We start from the raw sequence: 27,018 nt of genomic DNA, 5'->3' as shown, positions 1-27,018 counted from the left end.
CAGTACTCAGTGAGGTGCTTTCGCAGCCCCTGATACCCGCTACTTCAGATTCGCAGGCCTCTACTAAGACACATTCAGAGTCCGGTAAGCCGCGAGATGCTTCTTCCACTATGGAACCTGTGGATGTTTCTACCTTGGATGGGTCCGGAGCCGCTGTGCAGGCACCGGCTTCTGAAGGTGTATTCAGGCCTACAGACTTGCATATCAAACTGATGCCATCTTCTTCTTCAAGGCCTAAGACTCGATCCACACCTAGAAAACCGACGTCCAAACCGCATGGTCAGGCCCATATGCCTAAAAAACAAATGATAGCAATGGCTGAAAACCTTGTTACTCATAGGGGAAGGCCACCCTTCTCCCTCTAAGAGACTTGGAACTGATTTTCCTTCTGATTCTTCCGATCAGGATTCTGAAATTTCTGTTTCTTCTGATGACCAGGATTTGCCCTTATCTACCTCTGAGGATTCTGATGCAGAAGACTCCATTCCCTCTGCTTCCCCTCCAGAAGATTTCTCTTTTGGTGAAACTTTGCACACTCTTAGGGAGCATTTCTGCTGGGAAAGCCAGGATTACTCTGACTCCAAAAAAAGGCTTAGGGAATTCTTACTCCTTCCTCAACACAGGCCTTTAGCTATCCCCCCTGTACTGGACATTGTAGAGGATGCCTTCTTGGAATCTAGCCTGGCCCCAGACACCTTACCTCCGGTTCCCAGGAAACCTGACAGGCATTACAGAGTACCTGATTCTCACAAGTTCCTCTTTAAAAATCCTACTGCGGACCCAGAGACAATTTCACAGGGACCCAAAGGCATTAAGGCTACTACTGCCAAAAATCATACCCCCTCTGATAGAGATTCCAGGGCCCTGGACAGATGGGGTAAGAAGGTATACACTTCTGCTACTTTGGCCATTAGGGCCTTAAACTGCCAGTTTCATATCTTAAAGTACCAGGAGCATATTATTGGATTACATAAACAGAAATTGATGTTGATTCCTGACTGTGCTGAAAGTAAAGAATTACAGGATTTAATGCATTCTGCTGAACAAGTTGGTAAACATACTTTGCAATGTAGTTTTGACTCCTTAGAGGCATCTTGTAGGGCTGCTTTTACTGGGTCTGTTCTTAGAAGGCATGCTTGGCTTAAGGAGCAAACTCTGCCAGATCATGTTAAAGCCAAATTACTGGATGCTCCCTTAAACCAAGACCACCTGTTTGGCAACAAAGCAGAAGTAGTTCTTAAAAAGATGGAAGAAGAAGCTAAATCTATGCAAACTGTTAAAGATTTCCTGCAAGTACAGCCTCCCAGATTTAGCAGGCATTGGCCTTCTAAGAAATGGTCCTTTCCTGTCTCTTCCAGGCCTTCTCAGTCCAAATCCAGGAACAGCAGACCACCTAGGCCACAGTCTCAAGGTACTCACAGGCCTAAGCAGTGGGGGGCTCCCACTTCCAAAGCTGGAAGTAGTAAGACACCCCCCTATGGTAAACTGTCACAATGACTTAACCTTAAACCTTCCAAGCCCTGCTCAACTGACCGCACCTTTAGGGGGAAAGATCGCCCTGCATGCAAACAACTGTAAACTCATTACCCAAGACAAATGGGTTTTAAATATAGTTTCCCACTTCCACACCTTACCCAACCCCAAAAGATTGGCCAGACCTACCCCCAAATCAGTGGGCAGAGGCTCAACAGCAGGTTCTCTCTCTTCTAAGTACCAGGGCTATTCAACCTGTCCCATCAGAAGAATGGGGACAAGGTTTTTACTCCAGACTTTTCCTGGTACCCATAAAAGACCACTCCTGGCATCCTGTCCTGGACCTATCTATCCTAAACACCTTTTTGGTAATTCCAAAATTCAAAATGCTAACTCTTCATCAGCTGCTTCCCATGCTGGGCAAAAATACCTGGTTGGCAACATTGGATTTAAAGGAAGCTTACCTGCACATCCCAATAAGGGATTCTTGCAGAAAATACCTACGCTTCAGAGCAGGCTACATGTACTATCAGTTCTCTGCACTGCCCTTTGGCTTATCTACTGCGCCCAGGGTATTCACAAAATGCCTAGCTCCAGTCATTGCATTTTGCAGGCAAACAAATATTGAAATATACCCATACCTGGATGATTGTCTAATTCAGGCAGAAAGCCAGGACATACTATTAAATCATCTGGCATTTGTAAAGAAACTGCTACCCTCATTGGGGTACACCATAAATGAAAAGAAAGCTCATCTAGTACCCTGCCAACAAATTGTATTCCTGGGAGCAAGCTTGAACACAACTTCCCAGATGGCCTGCCTCACACCAGAAAAACAAGTTTATCTGACAGCCTGTTTCAAATTACTAGCCACAAAGACCCAGTTAACTGCAAGGAAAATACTGTAAGCTCTGGGGTTCATGGCCTCTTGCATCCTACTAATTCCACATGCAAGACTGCATATGAGGAAACTGCGATGGTATCTAAAAAGACTATGGTGTCAGCATTCTCAGGACCTGCCAAACCCTAACAACAGACACATCAGACTATGCATGGGGGGCTCACTTGGCAGGGCAGTGCATTCAGGGCAAATGTAACCCGAGTCAAATGTACCTGTATATCAATCAAAAAGAAATGTTAGTGGTACAGAATGCTCTGGCAGCCTTCAAGGACCACATCCTTTCAGGACAATTATTGGTAAAAACAGACAACACCACTATTATGTGGTACATAAACAAGCAGAGGGGAACCCACTCATACCCCTCTGCAGACTAGCCATGGCTCTGTGGAACACAGCCTTGAGCTACCAAGTGCATCTATAGGCTCAATTCCTGCCAGGCAAGCTAAACTCACAGACAGATGACCTAAGCAGAAATCTCATGGACCCACATGAGTGGAAACTGGAACCAAAGATATTTAACATGTTGAGAAACAAATGGGGGAGCCCAGAGATAGACCTGTTTGCCTCCCTTCAGAACTACCAATTGGACAAATTCTGCAGAAGTAATCCCCACAGACAAGCTTGGAAAGTGGATGCCCTGTCCTTCACCTGGGAAAACCTCTCAGTTTATGCCTTTCCCCCTCTGCCTCTCCTCTCCAAAGTTCTACTTAAGATCAAACAGGACAAACCAAAGACAATACTCATTACACCAGACTGGCCACGCCAACACTGGGTACCCCCTCTTGCACAGTGTGTCACTGCTGGAACCATGGCACCTTCCTCAGACCCCTTCCTTGCTGTCCCAGCAGGACGGCCAGATTCTGCACCCCCAGCTTCAAACCCTGAACATTACAGCCTGGCTAATTACCTGAGCTCTCCATTACCATCCCTCAGTAAGCAAGTGCTGGATGTCATTCTGGAGGCAAGGAGGCCTAGTACTAGAAAGTCCAATGCTGAAAAGTGGAAAAGATTCTGTTCCTGGAGCCAAACTCAGGGGATGGGCACAACAGTGCACATTTTACCGCATATTCTTCATTACTTAACAGAGATGTTTCACAAGGGCCTTTCCTTCTCTTCTGTTAAAATTCATGCCTCTGCCATTTCAGCACATTATAATACGGAGCCACCCCTCTTCTCTCAGCCACTGCTAAAGCAATTCCTCAGAGAGGCCAAAAATTTAAGACCACCCAGGAGAGCCCCTACTCCAGCCTGGGACCTTAACTTTGTGTTGGAAAAGCTCACTCTACCTCCCTTTGAGCCAGCTGCAACTGCAGAGTTGAAATTCCTTTCTTGGAAAACAGCCTTTCTTCTAGCAATCACTTCAGCAAGAAGAGTGTCTGAATTACAGGCCCTCATGGCAGTGCAGCCCTTCATCATCTTCCATGCAGACAGGGTGTCCCTCTGGACCAGTCCTTCTTTTATGCCCAAGGTGGTATCCGATGTGGCCCTTAATCAGTCCATTCATTTGCCAGCCTTCTTTTCCAATCCACAGAACAAAGGAGAACGAATACTGCACTCTTTGGACATGCACAGACAACTTAGATTTTATTTGGACAGGACTAAGCCTCCCAGAGAAACTGAACAGCTGCTAGTGGCCTTTGCTGCAGGGGCAGATTGGAAGGCCATTTCAAAGCAAACCATTTCTAAATGGATAGGCCATTGCATTTATTTCTGCTATAAGCACCATGAAAAACCTACTCCACAGGGGATAAGGTCACATTCCACCAGGGCTGCATCTACTTCAACAGCCTTTCTCAGAGGTGTTCCTACCAGGGACATCCTAGAAGCTGCTACCTGGAGTTCTGTTCATACCTTCACCAAGCATTACCACTTGCTTATTTTCTCTAAATCCAGAGCTGGTTTTGCCACTGCAGTCTTGTAGGGCCTAATATCTGGTCCTAATGCTCGCTAATTGCCTCCTTCCTTCCTTAGCTTTGGGAATCTACCCAAATGTAATTACTGTAACAGTGAAACATGAAGAACATAGTACAATTGTGTACACTTACCATAAATGTAGATGTTTGAGTGCATTCACTGTTGCAGTTCTGGTTACCCTTCCTCCAGCCCCCCTGACTTCTATTTGCTATACCTCTCTTCTTGTTTACTGTATTTAAGCTTTCTAGTGTATTTGCTTATAATTGGAGGTGTAACCTTGTACATAATTGCTTCCCATTATGGGTGCACCTGACATCTGGGGCAAAAAAAACTGATTTAATGGTGTCGGCTGCATGCTTTATACCCCTGACTACCTGACGTCATGGAAGAAGAGACAGCAACCAACGCAGGACCCAAAACTTTGATAATCAGGCCGGTGGAGGGCTACCTGCAAGCAGATAACCCAAATGTAATGACTGCAACAGTGAATACACTGGAACATCTACATTTATGGTAAGTGTACACGACTGTACTATAGTACCCCAGTAGTGACTTTACAATTCCCTAGCTTCTTCTTCTTCTTTCGGCTGTTCCTGTTAGGGGTTGCCACAGCAGATCAGCTGTTTCCATTTCTTCCTGTCCTCTGCATCTTGCTCTGTCACACCAACCACCTGCATGTCCTCTCTCACCACATCCATAAACCTTATCTTAGGCCTTCCTCTTTTCCTGTTACCTGGTAGCTTCATCCTTAGCATATTTTTCCCAATATACTCAGCATCCCTTCTCAGCACATGTCCAAACCAACGTAATCGTGCTTCTCTGGCTTTGTCTCCAAATCTCCCAACCTGGGCTGACCCTCTAATATACTTATTCCTAATCCTGTCCACCCTCGTCACACCCAGTGCAAATCTTAACATCTTTAATTCTGCCACATCCAGCTCAAACTCCTGCCTTTTTGTCAATGCCACTGTCTCCAACCCATATAACATAGCTGGTCTCACTACCCTCTTGTAGACCTTCCCTTTCACTCTTACAGGTACTCGTCTGTCACAAATCACTCCTGACACTCTTTTCCACCCACTCCATCCTGCCTGTACTCTCTTCTTCACCTCTCTTCCACACTCACCGTTACTCTGAACTATTGACCCCAAGTATTTAAACTCATCCACCTTTGCCACCTCTACTCCTTGCATCCTCACCATTCCTCTATCCTCCCTCTCATTCACACACATATATTCTGTCTTAGTCCTGCTGACCTTCATTCCTCTTCTCTCTAGAGCATATCTCCATCTCTCCAGGGTCTCCTCCACCTGTCCCCTACTCTCACTACAGATCGCAATGTCATCTGCAAACATCCTAGTCCCTGGGGACTCCTGTCTGATCTCATCTGTCAACCTGTCCATCACCATTGCAAATAAGAAAGGGCTCAGAGCTGATCCTTGATGTAACCCCACCTCCACCTTAAATGCATCCATCACTCCCACTGCAGACCTCACCACTGTCACACTACCCTCGTACATATCCTGTACCACTCTTACATACTTTTCTGACACTCCTGACTTTCTCATACAATACCACAACTCCTCTCTAGGCACCCTGTCATATGTTTTCTCTAAGTCTACAAAAACACAATGCAACTCCTTCAGACATTCTCTGTACTTCTCCATCAACACTCTCAGAGCAAAGATCGCATCTGTAGTGCTCTTTCCTGGCATGAAACCATACTGCTGATCACTAATCATCATGTCCCTTCTTAACCTTGCTTCCACTACTCTTTCCCATAACTTCATGCTGTGACTGATCAATTTTATCCCTCTGTAGTTACTACAGCTCTGCACATCACCCTTATTCTTAAAAATCGGTACCAAAACACTTTTTTTCCATTCCTCAGGCATTCTCTCACTTTCCAAGATTTCATTAAACAATCTGGTTAAAAACTCCACTGCCATTTCACCTAAACACCTCCATGCTTCCACAGGTATGTCATCTGGGCCAACAGCCTTTCCATTCTTCATTCTCTTCATAGCTATCCTTACTTCCTCCTTGCTAATCCATTGTACTTCATAATTTACTATCCCTACATCATCCAACCTTCTCTCCCTCTCATTCTCTTCATTCATCAACCCCTCAAAGTACTCTTTCCATCTCCTCAACACACTCTCCTCACTTGTGAGTATGTTTCCCTCATTATCCTTTATCACTTTTACCTGCTGCACATCTTTCCTAGCTCGGTCCCTCTGTCTAGCCAATCGGTACAGGTCCTTTTCTCCCTCCTTAGTGTCCAACCTTTCATACAACTCTTCATATGCCTTATCCTTAGCCTTCGCCACCTCTCTCTTTGCCATGCACCTCATCTCCTTATACTCCTGTCTACTTTCTTCATCTCTCTGACAATCCCACTTCTTCTTTGCCAACCTCTTTCTCTGTATACTCTCCTGTACTTCCTCATTCCACCACCATGTCTCCTTGTCGTCCTTCCTCTGTCCAGATGTCATACCAAGCACCTTTCTAGATGTCTCCCTTACTAAATCTGCTGTAGTTACCCAGCTATTTGGTAACTCTTCACTGCCACCCAGTGCCTGCCTTAACTCATCCCTGAACTCCACCTCACAATTACCTTTTTTCAGTTTCCACCACATGATCCTTAGTGCTGCCGTCACACTCCTCCTCCTCTTCTTGTTAACCAACGTCATCCTACAAACCACTATCCTGTGCTGCCTAACGACACTTTCTCCAGTCACCACTTTACAGTCTCCAATCTCCTTCAAACTGGCCCTCCTACATAAGATATAATCCACCTGTGTGCATCTTCCTCCACTCTTGTATGTCACCCTATGCTCCTCCCTCTTGTTAAAATACGTATTCACCACAGCCATGTCCATCCTTTTTGCAAAATCCACTACCATCTAACCTTCTGCATTCCTTTGTTTAACACCATACCTACCCATCACTTCCTTATCCCCTCTGTTCCTTTCACCAACATGCCCATTGAAATCTGCTCCAATCACCACTCTCTCACCCTTGTGTACACTCACCACCACTTCATCCAATTCACTCCAAAATTTTTCTTTCTCATCCATTACGCACCCAACTTGTGGAGCATACGCACTAACAACATTCATCATTACGCCATCAATTTCCAGCTTCATAAACATCACTCTATCCGACACTCTCTTCACCTCCAAAACACTTTCAGCATACTGTTCCTTCAGAATAACTCCTACGCCATTTCTCCTCCCATCCACACCATGATAAAACAATTTGAACCCACCTCCGATACACCTAACCTTACTCCCCTTCCATCTGGTCTCTTGCACACACAATATACCAACCTTCCTTCTGTCCATCATATCAGCTAGCTCTCTCCCTATACCAATCATACTGCCAACATTCAAAGTTCCGACCCTCACTACCACAGTCCTAGCCTTTCTCCTCTCCTCCTGCCTTCGGCCATGTCTTCTGCCTCTTCTCCTGCTTCGGCCAACAGTAGCCCAATTTCCGCCAGCACCCTGTAAGCTAACAGTACTGGTGGCGGTTGTTGTTAACCTGGGCCTCAACTGATCGGTATAAAAGTTTTTCTTGGTGACTGCATGAAATGTTTTGGCAACGTTTTATGCCGGATGCCCTTCCTGACGCAACCCTCCCCATTTATCCGGGCTTGGGACCAGCACAAAGAAATGCACTGGCTTGTGCATCCCCAGTGGCTGTGTTAATTTACAATTCCCTAGCTATTTATCCAAATTCTTTTTGAAGAGAGTGAGGAATGTGCTTCGTTGGACCAAGATGGGGAGTTCATGCCATAGATGAGGTAGACTTTGGGATACGAATCTGTCTCTCCAGCAAGTTCTGTTAGAGTCACAAATAAAGTTCAGGTCTATGGAATGTGTAACCCTCATATAATTTTTCTTGTGAATGTGAAATATTTTCATCAGGGCTGGATCAGGGAATGCCTTATAGGTCATGTGCAAGTCATCTTTCAATAAACGATATGAGACAAAGTAAAAATACAGGGCCGTTAGTTGGTCCGCATAACACATATGTGTTGTGCTTTGTATATTTTTAGTGAGAAACCTCTGGGGCTACTCCAGTTGGTGTAAGTGCCTGATTAGGTTCATGCAGAAGAGTGCATTATACTCCTTTATGGACCTGATGAGGGCTGAGTACAATGGTGCTATGACTTCCTTTGACCTTGATGCCATGCCTTTACTTATAAGTTGAGCCACAAAGAAGGATTTCCTCAAAACCATAGCTACCTGGTGGTCAAAGTTTAGGTTTAGGTTACTATCTGTCCATGTTCCTAGGTCCCAAACCATTGGATCTACTTTTAGGGGTGTGCTATCTTTATTATAGTTTGCAGGTATATCTGATTTACTGAAGGGTAGGATTATGCTTTTTTAGCATTTAGTCTCACACCATGGTTTTTGGCACCAGTCGTTTGTCATTCTTTGCTCTATTTGTAGGATGTCAGCATCATTTGGAGATTCGATGATTGCTCCCAGCTTACAGTTATTGGTGAACTTAATGAGCCAGAGGCCCCCATTGTTGGCTTTCACTGAAGTGTATACCAAACAGGAGGGGTTCCAACACTGAGTCCTGTGGGATACTGCTAGTAAAAGGGTTCTTATCTGAAGTGGATTTACCTATCCAGACGTGTATTCTGTCAGTGAGCCAGTTTGCAGTCCTCCATGCCTCTGAAACAAAGCTTGTCTGGAGGCTGTGGTTAAAGAGGATTTCTGGTGGCCTGATAGATTATGTTTTAAGCTATTTAAGAAAGATCCTGGAATGTTGTCAGGAGCCATAGAGGCTATGTTTTTGACTTTAGTGAGTGTAGTAAGGACCTGTTCCCTTGTAATGACTGATAGGGATATGGGGGTTGGGCAAGAAGAATATGGAGTGTGGGAAAGTCATAAAGGTGCTGAGCTGACTAGTGCCTGCAGCAGTTAGTTCTAGAAGTTGAAGTCAATGGCCATGGATCATGAAGCTGTGTCATTATAGTAAGGGCATAACATTTGTTTGCTATTCTAATCCTGTTAACTCTGATTTCTCCCCTGATATTAACAGTTGTAAGTAAGACGCTGTCCGGTTCGATTCTCAGCTAGAGCGTCTTCTGCGTGGAGACATGCGTGAATGGGCGTACCTTTGTTGAAGGTTGTGCATCAGGGCTGGTAACTCGGCACGTAAAAATCAACTACCAGTCATTAGCAGACCGGAGTTCCGCTGTGGCGACCCCTAACTGGGAAAAGCCGAAAGACACAACATTAACAGTTTTAAGTAAAATGAGACAATATGCCCGTACAAAATTTTGGTTATCAAAATGAAAGAGAGTCTGCTCTTGATGTCACACTAAATGCTTTTCTCTAGCACAAGTAAAATTGTTTATAATTTTTTATTATTTATCTCTGCTGTTTTAGCAGGGTTAGCTTGCTCTTCACAAAGATTCACTGCTATGCTGTGTTTATTGTTTGTCTTCTATGGTACTCTGTTTTGTCACAAGCCCTAAAGCTAACTTTAAAGAGTATTCTTCATTGTAAACTTCCAGTAAAAAGAAATGATTCCCTTTTGTGATCTGAGCTTTGTTCTTATTGTACTTACTAGCCCTCTAGTATAGAAGACATCATTGATGGAGGATTTCTGAGCTTCAAGCTTTTAGCACTTCCATACCTCTCAACCTCTTAGAACAAAACATCTGGACAAAGTCTAAAATGATGGGGGGACAAATAGGGATATATTTTAAATATTGCGCTTACAAACTTAGAAAGTTGATAGAATAATAGGTTTTGCATTAGCATGAATTTTCCAAAGGATGTGGAGTCTTAAACTCAAATGTTTGTCGTTATTTCATGACTCCAATCCTCAGCTATTTGCCAGAAAGGGACAAATATTGGGAGAACACACAGAAAATATGAGGCAGAAATCTGGGCATTCTTTGAAAACGTACAGTTGAGAGGTATGATCACTTCTGAATCTTTGAGAGGTATGATCACTTTTGAATCTTTGTATAGTGTTCCCTAAATGTATACTTTTACTTTCTACTAATCCCTCACTGCCTGAAGTTTTGTTGGATGTTGAACTTAATCATACAGTTTGTGTACTACTTCCCAGTCTTAGAATCTGTGTGAGGATATCTTGCATTGTTTGGATCCTAACTGAATTGTGAACTTAAACTTTTTAAGATAATACCTTTCAGTATGACTGTACAATATTTTGTTTCCATTGCTGAAGTAGCCTTGTCTAGCAGTTTCTTTACAAACCAGATCTAATTGGCTTGTTAGTTATTTAAGCAATAACCGACGACGTGGTGTGGTATATTGAAGATTTACCCAGGTTGGTGTGGTTTAATCACAAGGGCAAAGCCCGAGTGATTAAATAAAGCCAACCGTGGGTAAATCTTCAATATACCACAACCATGGAGTCAGTTACTGCTATTGTACAATGACATTATTTAAGAAAAAAAATATTTTTCTTAAATAATGTCTTTGTATAATGGCGCATTACTGTTCTTCTGCTGGTGGTGGTATACTCCTTCCTTGTGTTGATGTACTGCGCATGCATATGAGACTTGCGTTCTCACGCATGCCCAGTACATCAATGCTTTGAAATGGAAGCAACAGAGAATATAAAGTCTCCTTTGCTCCGGGTTTTTTTTTTTTAATTAAAAAAAAAAGTTTTGGACACTTTATACCAATGGAAAAAAAGTTCGGGAGATCGGACCTTTTTCCGTTGGTATATCGTGGGATTTACAATGGGCATGCTGGCCAATAAGCGTGCATGTTTTGTAAAATTAATGGGGGGGGGGTCATTGTATAATTTTGTTTTTTTTCTTTAACACTGTAAACAAATCCTATTTAGGATAGGTCACAAGTCATTCTTCTAGGGATGTTGCCATTATGGCAGCATTGTTTAAGGGAAATTCTGCTGCCAATACTTTTGAAACTGCAGCTTAGCTTTCTACAGTACCTTTATTAGACATTGTAATTTGGACATCCATTCCATTTTGCTGCTGCAGTGGATCAGCGTTTGTTTATGTAGATGACATCTTGTAGCATGCATGGCCTGGGATTGTCCTCATAGGTTCATAGGTGATTACTAGGCTAGGGAACACTGGGACCTTTATGTAACCCAAATGCATCCCACAAGTTATTGTGCCTTAAATGTTATTTTAAAGTGTGCATGTCATTGTTAGTTAGGGCATGATTTAATGGCTACTTCCATCCATCAGAGACATATGTATCATACCAGGGGTGAATTTCCAGTTTCCCATCCACTGGTTTAGGTTGCACTTGAATACATTTAGGGAAAGCTCTGCGTCACATGCATGGGAAGCCTATTCCAGGGAATGGGGATTTCCTGAGATGCGTACCTGTCCCCCCTAACATGTCGTATTTAGGTAGCAAATGAAGTTCAAATCCTTAGCGCTAGTAGTTCTAGTGCAGTGCGTTTTGTGGATATGTAGATGGTCCATCAGAGACGGGATCTAAGGAAGCCTCGTCTGTCAGGCAAAAATCACCTCTCAGCAGTGTGTAGGAAACATAGAGAACAGGGCTTTGAGGTGATCTGCATAGGACAATGTGTTTACACCCTGTTTTTTTTTTTCTTTTGAGGAACCTCTGTGGACATTCCAGTTGTTGCATGTGCCTGGTCAGGTACATACCAATGGGGGCATTACACTCAGTGATGGGTCATAGGTAGGTACTAGCCTATTGGCCCTGGGGCCAATACAAGCCCAGCCAAAAAGGTACCCTGGCTTTTGCCACCCAAGAAAATTATTTTCCCGTGCCACTGTTGAGCAGAGCCACAGAGGTGATCCCCGGGGTGAATTTCCTATTTCCCATCCAATCATCAAGATTTTTCTTGAAGAGTGCTAATGAGGAGCTTTGTTTGATATAGTTAGGTAGTTTATTCCAGAGTATGGGAAGTCTCTGGGACAGGAATCTATCCCTCCGGCATGTTCTGTTTATTGTGGTGACGAGGTTTAGGTCCCTAGAGCATGTAGTTCGGAGGGATTGGGATTTCTTTAAGTGGAGCATGTCCAACAGCTCTGGGTTTGACATAGCTTTGTATGTTAGGCAGAGATCACCTCTGAGTAGACGATATGCAACGGAGTAAAGCTGGAGTTTTTTGTGACGGCCTGCATAGGGCATCTTTTTGAGGCTGGTAATCCTCTTTGTGAGGTATTTCTGCGGCCTTTCCAGTTGTTGTAGATGTTTTGTGAGGTACATACCAAAAGGGGCGTTGTACTCTATAATGGGTCTAATGAGTGATGAATAGAGGGGAACAATGACCTCTTTTTTTCTGGATGAGAAACTTTTTGTGATGATGTGTGCCACGTCGAAGGATTTCCTGATTACTGTGGCAATGTGATTATCAAAGGAGAGACTACTGTCCACCTGTATCCCAAGGTCTCTTATCACACTTTTGGTGTTAAGTATACTCCCACCTATGTTGTAGTTCATGGGTACAGAGTTTTTACCAAAGGGGATGACAATGCACTTTTTGGCAATGAGCTTGAGCCCATGGCTTTGACACCAGGCATCTGTCTCAGTGAGGCCATTTTGTAGGATGTCCACATCGTTTAGAGTTTCGATTATGGCTCCTAGTTTGCAGTCATCTGCGAACTTCATTAGCCAAAGACCTTCTGTGTTAGCCTGTACTTCAGAGAAGTAGATACCAAACAGGAGAGGACCCAGGACTGAACCCTGTGGTACTCCACTTGTCACTGGTCTGAAGTCGGATTTGGAGTCTGCTACTTTCACAGTGTGGGTTCTGTCAGTGAGCCAGTTGGCAACCCATCTTATGACATAGGGATTTATACCTAGTTTAGTGAGTTTATCTATAATTCCAGAGTGGGGGATGGTGTTGAAAGCCTTGGGAAGATCTAGATAGGCTGTGTGGACCACCTTACCCTTGTCAACGGCTTTGGTGACTGCTTCAAAGAAGTCTATCAGGTTTAGGAGACATGATCTGCCTTTTACAAACCCAAACTGGGTGGGGTCCAGTGTTTGGAGATTACCAATGTCTTTGTTTATAAGTTCCATGATGATATGTTCCATGGCCTTGCAGACCAGGCTCGTCAGGCTAATGGGGGGGGGGGGTAGTTTCCAGGGTCTATGGTGGCTCTCCCCTTGTGGAGTGGGATAACCGTCGCTGTGTGCCATTCAGCAGGTACAAAGCCTGAGGTGAGGCTATGATTGAACATGTTACTTAGGTGGGGTGCCACTTCGTGTAGAACGTAGCCTGGGATGTTGTCTGGTCCCATGGATGCTATGTTCTTGGCTTTGGAGAGTGTGGTTTTTTACCTGTGCAGCCGTGAGTAGAGGAACTTTGCATTCTTCCGTTATAGAAATGGGCTCTTTAGGGGGTGAGAGGGGGGGTGAGGTTAACACTGAACCTATCTGCCAGGATGTTGGCAATATCAGTTGGGTCTGTATATTTAGTGCCATTGTGCTGTAACTCGGAGCAGATCTGAGTGTTGCTATTGAGATTCTTGACATAGCTATAGAATGCTTTGTGGTTCTCTTTAGAATCAGTGGTGATTTTGTTTTTGTAACTAGCTTTGGAGGATTTTATCAGGGATTGCAGCTCCTTACTGAGGCTGACCAGGGAACTCCTCCACTCATGGGATTTTACTCTCTTTTGCAACAGTTTCTTCCTTCTGTTGTACAGTTTGTTTATGGCAGGGGACCACCAGACTGTCTTCCTTTTTTGGAGGATAGCGTCTGTTTGGGATAGCACGATCCATGCACTCATGTAAGTGCTTATAAAGTGCAATTGTGTAGGATTCAGTAGTCGTAACTGTATTGTCCATCTGCATGGGTGTCATGAAGTTCACCACTTCTGTCTTAAGAAGCATGAAGTTGGCTTTGGAGAAATTTTTTACCATGGTTTCCTTAATGGGGGTGGGGGCAGGATGTGGATATCTAGGGTAATTAGCTTATGGTCAGATCGGACCAATGAGGCGTTGACTTCAGGTGTGGAACACCGGTCACTCATGTTGGTAATGACTAGATCTAGGATATTGTTGCCCCTGGTGGGGGTGTGGATAAGTTGATCCAGGGCATTGGAGTTTATGAATTCCAGAAAGCGTTGAGCGAAGGAGTTGGTACATGAGTAGTTTTCCCAGTTAATGGTGGGGTAGTTGAAATCGCCCATTATTAGGGTGTTTGGTTGAACCCTAATATTTTCCAGTACATCAAGAAAAGAGGAGTGGGAATCCTGGGGCATGGTGGGTGATCTGTAGCAAGCTACAATTTGGATTGCAGTTTTGCCCAGAGTTAGTTGCACTTGGATAACCTCGGCTGCATTATGCTGAGCAACTAGCCTGGAGGTGTGGATATCCTTAATGAATATGGACACACCTCCGCCTTTGGTGTTCCGGTCCAGGTTACATGGCCGAAAAGTGTGGTATGAGTTTTGGCCTGGTAGTGCAGGGGTGCTCTCTGGAGCCTTGAACCAGGTCTCAGTCACTGCACAGATATCGATGTTCTCCATTTTAAGGAGTGCCTCGAGTGAGTGCATTTTGAGATTTAGACTTCTAGCATTGAGTAACATCACCATCAGTTTTTGCTTGCCTGCTCCTGTTACGGTGGTGAATTTGTCATTTGAACCTTGCCTAAAAAAGGCACTATAGCGGCGGCAAGAACTTTAGCCAGTATCCAGAATCCCAGGGTTGACAGGTGCAGGCCATCTCTGGCAAAGCATTGTGGTCTGTCAACCATGTCATCCCAGGCAGACAGATACTTGATCCCTTTAGAATGGCACCAGAAGCTTAGCCAATTGTTGAAGTCAATAATTTTGTCCTTGTACTGCGGCATCATTCTGGGTGATGGCAGAATGCTACTCTGGGCTAGGGTCATACCTGCCTGGGCTACAAGATTGGAGAGCTCTTCCATGTAGTCCAGGGAGGTACGTCTCAGGTCAGACAGAGTCATATTTGTACTAGTTGTGGAGTGACCTGAGTGCGTGGGTTACGTGGCGTGTCCTGGCACCTGACAGGCAGCTGACAGTAACCTTCTCCTTGTTTAGCCTGAGTGGGACATCAGTGTGCCTGACTATAGAGTCACCTATGACTAGTGTGTTGGGTGCGTTGTTTTGTCTTATTGGCTGTGGTTGAGTGGCACACTGATTCTGCGGGCTGTGTATCATTTGGCTTGTGTTGGGGGGTGGAGGTTGCTTGCATTTCTGCTTTGGAGGTCTCTGTTGCTTGAGCAGATTATTATTGAGAGCCTCTGCGAATGTTTTTGTGTTTCTGTGTGTGGCATTCCTGGACCTAGATGCCATGCCCTTATTTATAAGTTGAGTGACACAGAATAAATTTCTTAACCACCTTAGACACATGTTGGTGGAAAGCTAGGTTACTGTCTACATGAATCCCCAAATCCCTAAATACTATGTCTACTTTTAGGGGTATTTTATCAATGAGGAAGTTTCTGTGTGTGGCCAGATTCACAAAAGGAACTATTATGCAATTATTGGCAGGGAGTTTTAAGCTGTGGCTTTGGCACCAGTCATGTCTCTGTGTTAGACCTTCCTGTAAGATGTTGGTATCTATTTTTTATTTATTTAACATTTTGTTAACTGAGAAAGTCTGACTTGGAACACAGCCAATTTTCAACAGAGGCCCAGGGAGAAACACTCCAGATGCATGCCTTTGTAACGTGGGAGGAAACCGGAGCACCTGGAGGAAACCCACACGAATACAGATAGGACATGCAGACTCGGCACATAAGGCACCCCAGCCAAGATTCGAACTGGAGAACCTTTTGCTCTGAGGTGACAGTGCTACCACTGCTCTTTATCTTGTGGGTTTTCTGTGATTGCTCTTAGCCTGCATTCATCTGAAAACTTAGTAAGCCAGAGGCTCTTGACTTCTGAAAAATTGATGCCAAAGAGGAGTGGACCTAGAAGACAGCTGTGGGTTCGTTTTTTGAATTAGTTTTGGGCTTGCTTTTGGCATGCAAACAGCCTCTATGCAGTCATTGATGTGGTTATACAGAGCATCTGTGAATAATTCCTCATAGGCTATGAACCTATAAACCAATTCCTCATAGGCTGCTATGTTTAGGTTTGGAGTGGCTTGAGATTTTGACAGGTTATCACTTAGTAAAATAGTAGTTTCTAACTGTTACAGGGTTTGCAAGGGTTAATAGAATTGATTCTTATTTCAAAGTAGACTGCTTTGTCGACTGACCTTTCCAGAGAGGACACAACACTAGGGGAAATGCAGTTCTCCCATATTTGTGAATAGCAGATCCAATATGTTTCTAACTGTAGTAGGTGTATGCACTAACTGGTCCAATGTTTTTGTGTTTACAAAGTCTAGAAATCTCTGTGCTTGCAAATTTGAGGTTGTGTAGGATCCCCTGTTTATGGAGAGATAATTGAAGTTCCCATGAGTATGGTGTTTGGTTTAGTGGTGAATGTCTCCAGTACCTTTGTTTGTAAGTTGCACAACCTAGAATGATTTCCTCCACTTTCTTCTTATGTTTCACCAATTCATACCCAAGACGGGGGTAGGTGTGTGGGTTGCTTGCCTTGAATGCCTCTCAGACATGTTGCTGAGATCAAGATCCCACCTGCCTCGAATGTCCAGGTGCTACACATCTCCCTACCAAGACCTAACTAGAACATCCCAGAGAGCTATTAAAATGATCCCTTATTCTGGTAATATGCCATGTCAAAGCATTTTTATTGTTTAAACTTTTCATTTTTTCTCTTTATTTTATTTTATGTATTTATTTATTTTTTACTTCGGCAAACCTTTCATTTTTTTCTTTTATTGTACTTATGGATGTGTACTTTTTTCTTTTTTCAGGATCACTGTCTCATTAAGTAACTTGTTCAGAGTCACACAGGAAAATGGAGGTAGAAATAATCAAAGCCTGTCCCCTTGATTACAGGAACACTTCATCAAAAGCTTAGAGCCTTAATCATCTGCACTAATGCATTTTTTCATATTCTGATAAATCACTGAAGGTTAAAAGTCACTGGGGTTTACAGTCAGTAATGGCAGTCATAAGAATTTCAAACCTTTGGAAAATTCAAGTTGATGAAAAACCTGTTGTTCTACTAATTTTTAAATCATAGTAGTCTGTCTCTTATCTGTTTACATTTTTGCAGAACATCTCTGATGTTGATTCATATTATGGCCTGGACTAGCTCGTTCTTACCCCCACTAGAGGTAGCAACATCCTTGACCTGGTCATTACTAACATGGATGACCATTGCTCTACACCAATAGTCAACTCCTCCTTGGTTAGATCCGACCACAAACTAATCACCTTGAAAATCCACCCCCCCCCCCCCCCGCAAAGGTAACCACCATGAAAAAACTTCTCCAAAGCTAACTTTGGGCTCCTAAAAACAGAGGTGGCTAACTTACACAAATGCATGGATCTCGCCATACCCAATAGAACCAAGATGCTCTCCTCCAAAAAAGGAAGCCAATCTGGTGGTCCCCTGCCATAAACAAACTCTACAATAGAAGGAGGAAACTGATGCGGAATAAGGTGAAGTCCCAAGACTGGTATAACTCCCCTTATCAGTCTCAAAAAAAAGTTGAGATCCCTCATCAAGTCCTCTAAAGCTAGCTATGAAAACAGAATTGCAGCAGATAGTAAAGACAACCACAAGGCTTTCTATAGTTATGTAAAGAATCTCCATGGCATTACCCAGATTTATTCTGAGCTACTGCACAATGGTACCTCCTATACCGAGCCAACAGATATTGCCACTATACTGGCCGTCAGATTCAGTGCCAACTTTACCCCCCACCAAAGGACCAATCGCAATACCAGTAGATTGCCAGGCACCCAGTGTTACTGCTGCACAGGTTAAAATAGCACTGTCCAAGGCCAAGATTACAGCTTCTATGGGACCTGACAATATCCCTGGCCATGTTCTACATGAACTATAGAGTGAACTGGCACCTCACCTGTGTGCCCTGCTCAATCACAGCCTCACCTCAGGCTTTTTCCCTACCGAATGGCGCACTGCTACAGTCATCCCTCTCCACAAAAGAGGAGTGACTACAGACCCTGGGAACTATCGCCCCATTAGCCTGACAAGTCTGTTATGCAAAGGTGTGGAACGCATCATTTGTGTTGTGTGTAGACAGCTCATACTTGTGTCTAAATTATTTCTATAAGTTTGTGCTGTTACTGGTGGATAGAATCACATTAGAGAACCATGACAGATTGCTGCTTGCTATATTTTTATCTGTGGCTGCATAACTGTCTGGGTTTTTGTTTTCTAATGTTCTTCCAATTGGCTCAGTATCTGCATATACTAAGTAGTGGTTCAGGACATTGTCCTGCATGTGATAGCTATTTGCTCAGTGTGTTTTTTATAATCTTTATAATATATATTTACCATCTGAAAAGTGCTTACTCCTCTCTGTACTCTTCTTTTCTAGACCTAACACCACTCTTAAGTATTCAACTGCGGTACCACCTTTAACATTCTTATAAGAGAAGGCAGTCCGGTCTGAACTGTCTGCAAACAGCTACAGTTAACTTTGAGTATGTGTCTACCTGTTTGAGCCAATCTTCATTTTCCCCTGGAGAGCACTGTGCTTTGGCTGTAAGCAGCCCCCACCACCACCACCACCACACACATCTTCCACTTTCTCTTATTCCCTTCTGTTAGCAAATAGTATCCATAACTGATCAATACTGTGTGTTTGTTAATTTAAACTATGACCACAGTAGCCTACTGATACAAGGTTATCCTGTTTTTCCACCTGAGAAATTAAGAAAAGACTTACAGTTTCAGAGCAGTCCTTGGTCAATTGTGATTGTTTCTTAACACATACTTGTCTTGCTTTGTGATTGTTTCCAGCCCCTCATACAAGACCCTAACAGGGTCTCTACCCACTTCGCTCCCCACCCTGCCCCCTATTCCCTCCCGCCCCCAGTGGTCCCACCTTTATTGCACTCAAACCCCTCCCATCTTTCCAATAGCCAACCACAGCGCTAACCCAACACTACCTCCTCCATACTCCCTCTACTTTCACACCTCCTCAACTGACATGTACAAGCATACCTTTCCTTTGCTCACTGCATGCACTTTCCTTGCATATCTTACATCCTACCAAAGCTCCATCATTCCCCCACTTAACCACTACCACTATACTACTACTCACACCACCACCCATGTCTCACCCATACTCAGCTCCCCTTCTACCAGCTCAAGAACCATCCCTATGCACCGCCCACATATTCTACCAACTATATTACTCAAACGTAAAGCATCCCTACAACTTAACATAGTAACCCTCCCACCATACCTATTATCCACAGAGCACAATCATAAAGTTTCCATTATAAACAAACACATTCAAAAACTGAGAAAACTAATAATCTCATGCATATCAAAACTAGCCCTAAGTGGAGACATCCACCCCAACCCTGGCCCTACCATCTCCAACCCCAATCCTCATAATCAGACTAGAAACCACAACTTCTCCCATATTACAGCCAATAGAAAGCCAAGTGACTTCCTTCTACTAAGCCTAAATATTAGAAGTATATCCAACAAAGTCCATGAACTCCATGCCACCATTGACTTATACTCCCCAGATATTGTCATCCTGACAGAAACCTGGCTAAAACCTCACATTACCAGTGAGCAAATACTCCCTACAGGTTACGGTATACTAAGAGTAGACCGGCTAAACAAAAAAGGAGGTGGTGTAGCTATAATATTTAAACAGCATCTAAACATCCAGATCTTAAAATCATCAGCTCCACAAATAGGCAATGAAGAAATAATATATACCAACCTCAAAATTAACCAAAACAAAACCATTAACATAATTGGATGCTACTTCCCACCTGGCCAAAACATCCCTCCACTAGAAAACCTCCTCAGCTGGTCTTCCCACCATCTCCCCCAACAAACTATCATCTTAGGTGATTTCAATATTGACTGGCAATCCTGTTCTGGCAACAATCCAACCCATCATGTACACCTTCATGGCTTCACCCAACTAGTCCAGTCACCAACAAGGATAAATAAAAACTCCAGCAAGCACACTACCCTGGATTGGATACTAGTCAGTAAGAACCCCCAGTCATATATAACAGGCTGCTTATCAGATAGCCTCAGTGATCACTCCCCAACATTCCTACTCAAAAAATACCTGTACCAAGCTAAACCTGTCATCTATCGTCAAATCGTAAAAATAAACTTTAACCCACTCACATTCATCTCATCCCTCAAAGAATGTAACTGGCATGCTCTAAAGTACCTCAGTCTAGATGACGCAGTTGAATTTTTTAATACTACCTTCCTGAACATCCTTAATTACCATGCCCCCATAAGATTTTCCAGAACCAACGCACAACCCTCCCCATGGCTACAGAAAACCACTAAGTCAAAAATGAAAAACAGGGATAAAGCCTGGGAGCACTGGCGCAAAACCAAAACCCCCGCAGCTAGACAAACATTCCTAGAACTACGCAATAGAGTCAAAAAGCTAATAAAACAGGACAAATTCCAATACTACCAGTCTGCCCTAGACTCCTCACAACACAGCCCCAAACAATTCTGGTCCTCCATAAACTCCATCCTCCACCTAGGTAAAGTCAGTACCCCACCTCCTAACATCCCTCACTCCTCAGAAAATATTGCTACCTCATTCAACACACACTTCACCCAAACCATACTATCACTAGCTAAACAACACAACCCTCCCCTCCAACCCACACCTTCAACTAGTAATCTCCCCACTGCCTTCTCTTTTTCTCCTGTACCTACCTCCAACATAAAAAAATTCTTAACTAAACTTAAACCCACCAAATTAGCAGCAGACAACCTCCAAAGTGAATACCTACAAATCGCAGCTGATGCTCTGGCCTACCCAGTATCCATCTTGATTAACCGATCTCTGTCAGAAAGTTACGTTCCCACATTGTGGAAAGTCTCACATATAATTCCCCTCCACAAAGGCGGACCCTCTGCAGAACTAACCAATTACCGCCCCATAGCTATTCTCTCTCCACTCTCCAAAATGCTAGAGAGATGCATACACTCTCAGGTCTCAGACTACCTCCTTACTAACAACCTCCTTTCTAGTACTCAGCATGGTTTCCGACCAAACCATAGCACCACCACTGCCTTACTCTCCTTTACTAACACTATCCTTCAGCATAAAAACAATGGCTATCTCTCTTCTGCTACTTTCCTAGACCTATCTAAAGCATTTGACATGGTCCCACACAAACAACTTATCTCTGTCCTCAATAACCTATCCTTCTCACAATCAGTCACCAACTGGTTTCAGAGTTACCTGTCTGACTGCCAACAATCCGTTGTATGGCAGAATGACATATCTCCCCAACTACCTGTCTCCATAGGGGTTCCCCAAGGATCCATCCTTGGACCCCTACTTTCTCTGTTTACACCAATAATCTAGCCTCTGCCACCAAACATGGCACACTCATCCAATACGCAGATGACTCAACCATCATCTGCTCAGCCCAGTACCTACCCAAACTGCAAAAAGTCACACAGGAAGCCTTTTCCTCTGTTGAAACATGGTTATCCGATGCCCAATTAATACTCAACCCAAACAAAACTAAACTACTCATCTTCCAACCCACCAAACATACTCAAAACAACTCTCACTTTAACATCACAGCAAAAGACAACACCACTATATACCCAACTGAACACACCAAATTTCTAGGAGTGGAAATAAACAATAAACTAAAATTTGACATTCACATATCCATGACCATAAAAAAGGTCCACAAAAAACTAGGAGCATTATACAGAAATAAACAATTTCTCACCAAAGCAGCAAAGATTTCAATAGCAAATTCCCACCTTATCTCCACCCTACTTTATGCCTCTCCAGTATATACCAACCTAAGGCAATGTGATCTAAACAAGCTAGAGACCTGCTACAACAAAATCGCCAAATTCGCCACAGGGGCATCCTACCGTAGTCACCACTGTCTCTCACTTGCTGAACTGGGCTGGCTTGAACTCCCTCACCTCCTTCAGTGGTATCAACTCTCACTCGCCCACAAACTAGTAAACCATCCACTAAATGTCCCATCCCTCCAGAATCTACTCCAACCCTATCGCACCACCAGACCACTAAGATCCAGCAACAAATATCACTTGCATATCACTAAAGCCAATAACTCTGCTGATGAAGCACTATTCTCTTGCGCCATAGCCAAATTATGGAACTCACTCCCACCCACAATTACCTCCGTACCATCATGCACCAACTTCAAAACTTTATTAAAAGCGCACCTAAAAACATGCTGGCTATGCCCTTGCAACTCCCACTCTAATATCATCCACCCCATCCAACTACTACCTTTCTTTCACCTCCACTAACTACCGTGATGCTAGCAAGCTCAGATGCTCATAAGCCTAGTACTTATTATACAGCAGGAACTTTTCATTGTTACATTTGTTAATGCCTGTTATGTACTTCACAGATAAAGATTCTAGTTGTCTACTGATGTACTATGTTCTTCATCTGTAAATATGTTGGAAGTAATTTCTATGTTAAATTGTTAATCGCTATGTAATCCAATGTAACTGCTGTCTGTTTATTTTACTGTGGAGCTTTTCTCCCCGGGCCTCCACTGAAAATGGACCCACGTCCAGTCGGACACTCCCGGTCAACAAATTTAAATAAATAAATAAATAAAAACAAATAAAATCATCATGGACCTAATAAACAAGGATATAGGGAGTCTCCAAATTCTGGATCCCGCAAAGTTTGGTTTTGTGAAAGGTAGATCATGCCTGCTCAACTTGGTCGACTTCTTTGAGTCAGTCACCAGAGCTGTGGATGAAGGCAAGGTGGTTCATACAGCCTAACTTGAGCTGGCCAAGGCCTTTGATATCCTTCTTCAGCAGAACAACCCCTTGCAAGTGTGGCAAGTGCAGAGGCCCAAAAAGGAACTGTTGTAATGCAAAAGAATCAGGCCAGCACAACATAGTGTGGAAAAGAGAAATAAGTTTAATTTAACACTTCATGAGGGTAGAATAACATAAATTACCCCACAATTAAAGCATATCAGACCAGTTTTGGCTACACTAGTCTTCCTCAGTGTAGAAAATATTTACTCGCAACACATTACCCTGTTTTTATACATCCTAGCATCATCAAAACCACAACTGATTGGATAATTATAATTGCTCATTCAATCCGGGGGGGGGGGGCAACCCACCCAATTTGATAATCCACTTTTTTCTTTGTGGTTCAAAATAGTGTGCCACCCAGTTTTTTTTAATCCTGTCACCAACTATTCTATCAATAGGTTCATAGGTTCATAGGTTTATACTAGGCTATCTGCCCTAAGGCATTTATAATTATATGAAAAAATAAATCATATGAAATATTATATGAAAAAGTAAATCTGAAACAAGCAGTGGTACGTTTAAGTGAATGTGTGTATAAGGATCCTGATTTCGCTAAAATGTTCAGTCATACGTAAACGTAATGGTCGAGATGTCTGCCCAATATAAAATGCTGAACATGAACATGCAGCAAGATAAATAATCCAGTCGCTACTACAGTTAGCCAAAAATTTGATATCAAACACCATAGCCATATTTTTACTAGAAAAATGTTTGGACTTGACAAGGCTAGAACAATGTGTGCAGTGTCCACATGGGACACAGCCAAATAATGGTTCCCCTGTGATCTTTTGTTGCTGTTTTGCTCTCATTGGGTCATCCCTTTGTTTATAATGGCTGAAGTGGGAACCCAATGCCATGCCCCTATGGAAAGAAAATACGCATTTGGAACTAAGAATGTCAGATAATCTATGGTCAGCCATCAAGATATTCCAGTGCCGATTGACGATATCCATTAGAACATTTGTGTTACCACCAAATGTGGTGACTAGCCTAATATCAGTAGCTCCACCCTGTTTTTGTTCCCTATACAGTAATAACTCATTCCTGTCTTTGGCAGAAGCCCAATTGCCAGCAGAGATAACACTTCCATGTTTATAACCCCTAGCTCTGAACCTTCTGACAAGGTCCTCCCTATAATGTTCATAGGTGTCTGAACTGGAACATAAACATCTCATACGGAGAAATTGGGATTTTGGGATGTTACGTATGATGTGCTGAGGGTTGAAACTGGTGACATGTAGTAATGAATTATACTGCGGGTACTTGACTATCCAAAGTATTATCAATATTCCTGGTGATCAAAACATCCAGGAACGTAATCTTTTGGAGATGGTAATTCGCCGTAAATTGAATCCCCCACTTGTGACTATTTAAATATTGTACAAATTCCTGTAAATAATCACAATCCGCCATCCAGACCATCCAGCAATCGTCCAAATACAGTCTTCATCTATCTATCTCTTCCAAATATGTATTATGGCTGGGGTCATAAATCAATTGCTCTTCCAAGAAAGCCATAAATAAATCTGCATAAATGGGAGCAAAAGATGTTCCCATCGCGGTACCTTGTACCTGCCAAAAGCATTTACCATGGTAACTAAAGGTGTTTTTAGTGAGCACATGTTCTGCCAAACATACTAGAAAAGTATTAAACCCAGGTGGGTATAACTCCCCTTTATCCAACCAATGCTGTAGGGCCCCACTCAGGAATCTTAGAAAAACTCACTAAGCTAGGCGTCATCCCCTATATCACCAGGAGGGTTGCTAACTGGCTCACAGATAGAACCCACAGAAATCCCAATCCCTCTGCACCACATGCTCCAGAGACCTCAACCTCATTACCACAATCAATAGAACGTGCTGGAGGGACGGGTTCATAATGCAGAGACTGCCCATGCTATGGAATAGACTTCTCATACATGTCAAACAGAGCACCTCACTGGCCCTCTTCAAGAGAAATCTTGATGAGTGGATGGGAAATAGAAAATTCACCCCGGGGATCACTCCATTGGCTCTACTCAACAGAGGCACTGGGAACTAAGGTCGGGTAGCACGATGCCAGGGTAATCCTATGGGCTAGGCTTGTAAAGGCTCCAGGACCATTAGCCTAGTACACACCTATGAACCTATATCCTGTCCCTCTTTAACTTCTTTTATTTTCTGGAAAATCACTGAAGATTACAGTCTGTCAGCGATGCCAGGCATTATAGTGTTATAGTTTTTACTGTTCAGAAAATGCATGCCCATGGAACATTTATTGTTCTGATAACATTTGAAGTGGTTTGGAGTTGTCTGGTACTTAAGCACTTAAGGTTCTGAGATATTAAGCTGCTTCCTGTAGTAAAATGTACAGTGGTTGACTCGTCTCACCTCTGTTAGCCCACTGTGTGACTGAGTAAGTCACTTAACCAAATTGTGGTACTGGGTCACCCCTGAAATAAGACACTTTGTCCAGTGGGCTTAAAATAATTAAAATCCACCCCCATTATTTTTGGCATTGTCCATAATTCTTGAGTGAAGAAATTGAGATTTTTTTTTTGGTCTGTTCTTTGTAAAATGTGTGGCTTTCTGGTAAATTGTTGCATATTGCAGTCATTAAATGAGAGACGTGAGTTTCAGACTTAAATTCTTCAGAAAATGCTTGCTAATGCAAACCTTGGTATCCTAGCAACTTTCCAAGTATATAAGGGAAATATTTAAGATATGTTCCTGATTTTGTTTCCTGTACTTTTCTGGGCCATCATTTATGAATGTATTCATTCACTTGATCTCAAGCAATGTCTGATGTAGACAGTCATACATTTGCCTATAAGTTGTGTGTGTGTGTATGCAGAGGGTATAATTCTCAACTATCCCTGATTTTTCTGCTCATATTCATGGTATGATCCTTGTAAAATTTCTGGCTTTCTGGTAAAGTGCTGAGGACTGCAGTTGGTGAATAATGGTGAACATGTGAGTTTCAGACTTTTATACCCTTCAGAAAATGCTTGTTAATGCAGTACATGATATGCTAACAACTTAAACCCTGTTCTTGATTTTGGGTATTTGTCTCTGATTTTTAAGCTAAGAGGATGGGAGGGCATGGAGGTGCCATAGGTTGTACTGTATAGTTCTCACACTAGCGATCTGAAATACAGTTCTAGGTCACTATGGATATATTTGTTCATTCATTTGTAAGTAAACCTGTGATGGGTACAGCGTCATTTAAGGGGTTGTAATTGATGGTAACATCAGCAAGTCTATGTGTACTTACTTCCTGCATCCCAGAAGTAGGTATGCTGTAAAGGAAGGCATCGATGTATCAAACAGGCTTCTTCATATGAGCCATGTTCTTTGGGTATGATCCTTGGTTTCCTTGTTGTGTTGAATGTTGACAGTCTGTTTATTATTTACCTGTGAATAAATTGAACAGTATGAAGTCTGAGTTTAATATTAATGTTTTAACTGACTGCATTTTTAATTTAGCTTGTTTTTTGGAGCTATACAGGTGTGAAATCCACTGCGTTTGAGCTACAGCAGTTTGTGCAGCTGAATAAAGGCTGTGATCTGTTAATGAGCTGCTTCATACAGTACAGGATTTGATTCCCTCAGCCTTTGTTTGCCTTCTGTATGACTCTGACCAAGTCATTTTCACCAATCATTACTGCTTGGCTGCTCCTGAAAATGGGCACTTGTATCTAGTGGGCTGTCCCAGGCTGTTAGCAAATGCATTATACATCTGTCTTTTAAATTCCTTTACCCATCACATAGCTGATAATTAGTGCTTCACTATTTGCTAGTTGACTACAAATCCCATTTTTTTTTGTAGTTTAATAGGTTGTCAGGTGCATTTTCAGTATATG

General features: G+C 42.9%; 1 protein-coding gene across 2 annotated transcripts in view; it reads left to right on the top strand.

The window, feature by feature from the left end:
• The window catches only part of RB1 (RB transcriptional corepressor 1), a 3,440,561-nt gene that overhangs the window by 3,118,066 nt on the left and 295,477 nt on the right, over nucleotides 1–27,018 (top strand). The gene's annotated exons all lie outside the window — the stretch shown is intronic.

This window comes from Protopterus annectens, chromosome 5.part1 (genome assembly GCF_019279795.1).
Source record: "Protopterus annectens isolate FY-2018-M chromosome 5.part1, PAN1.0, whole genome shotgun sequence".
Lineage (NCBI taxonomy): Eukaryota > Metazoa > Chordata > Ceratodontiformes > Protopteridae > Protopterus > Protopterus annectens.
The sequence above is the reverse complement of the archived record's forward strand: the minus strand, read 5'-3'. Positions and strand labels throughout refer to the sequence as shown.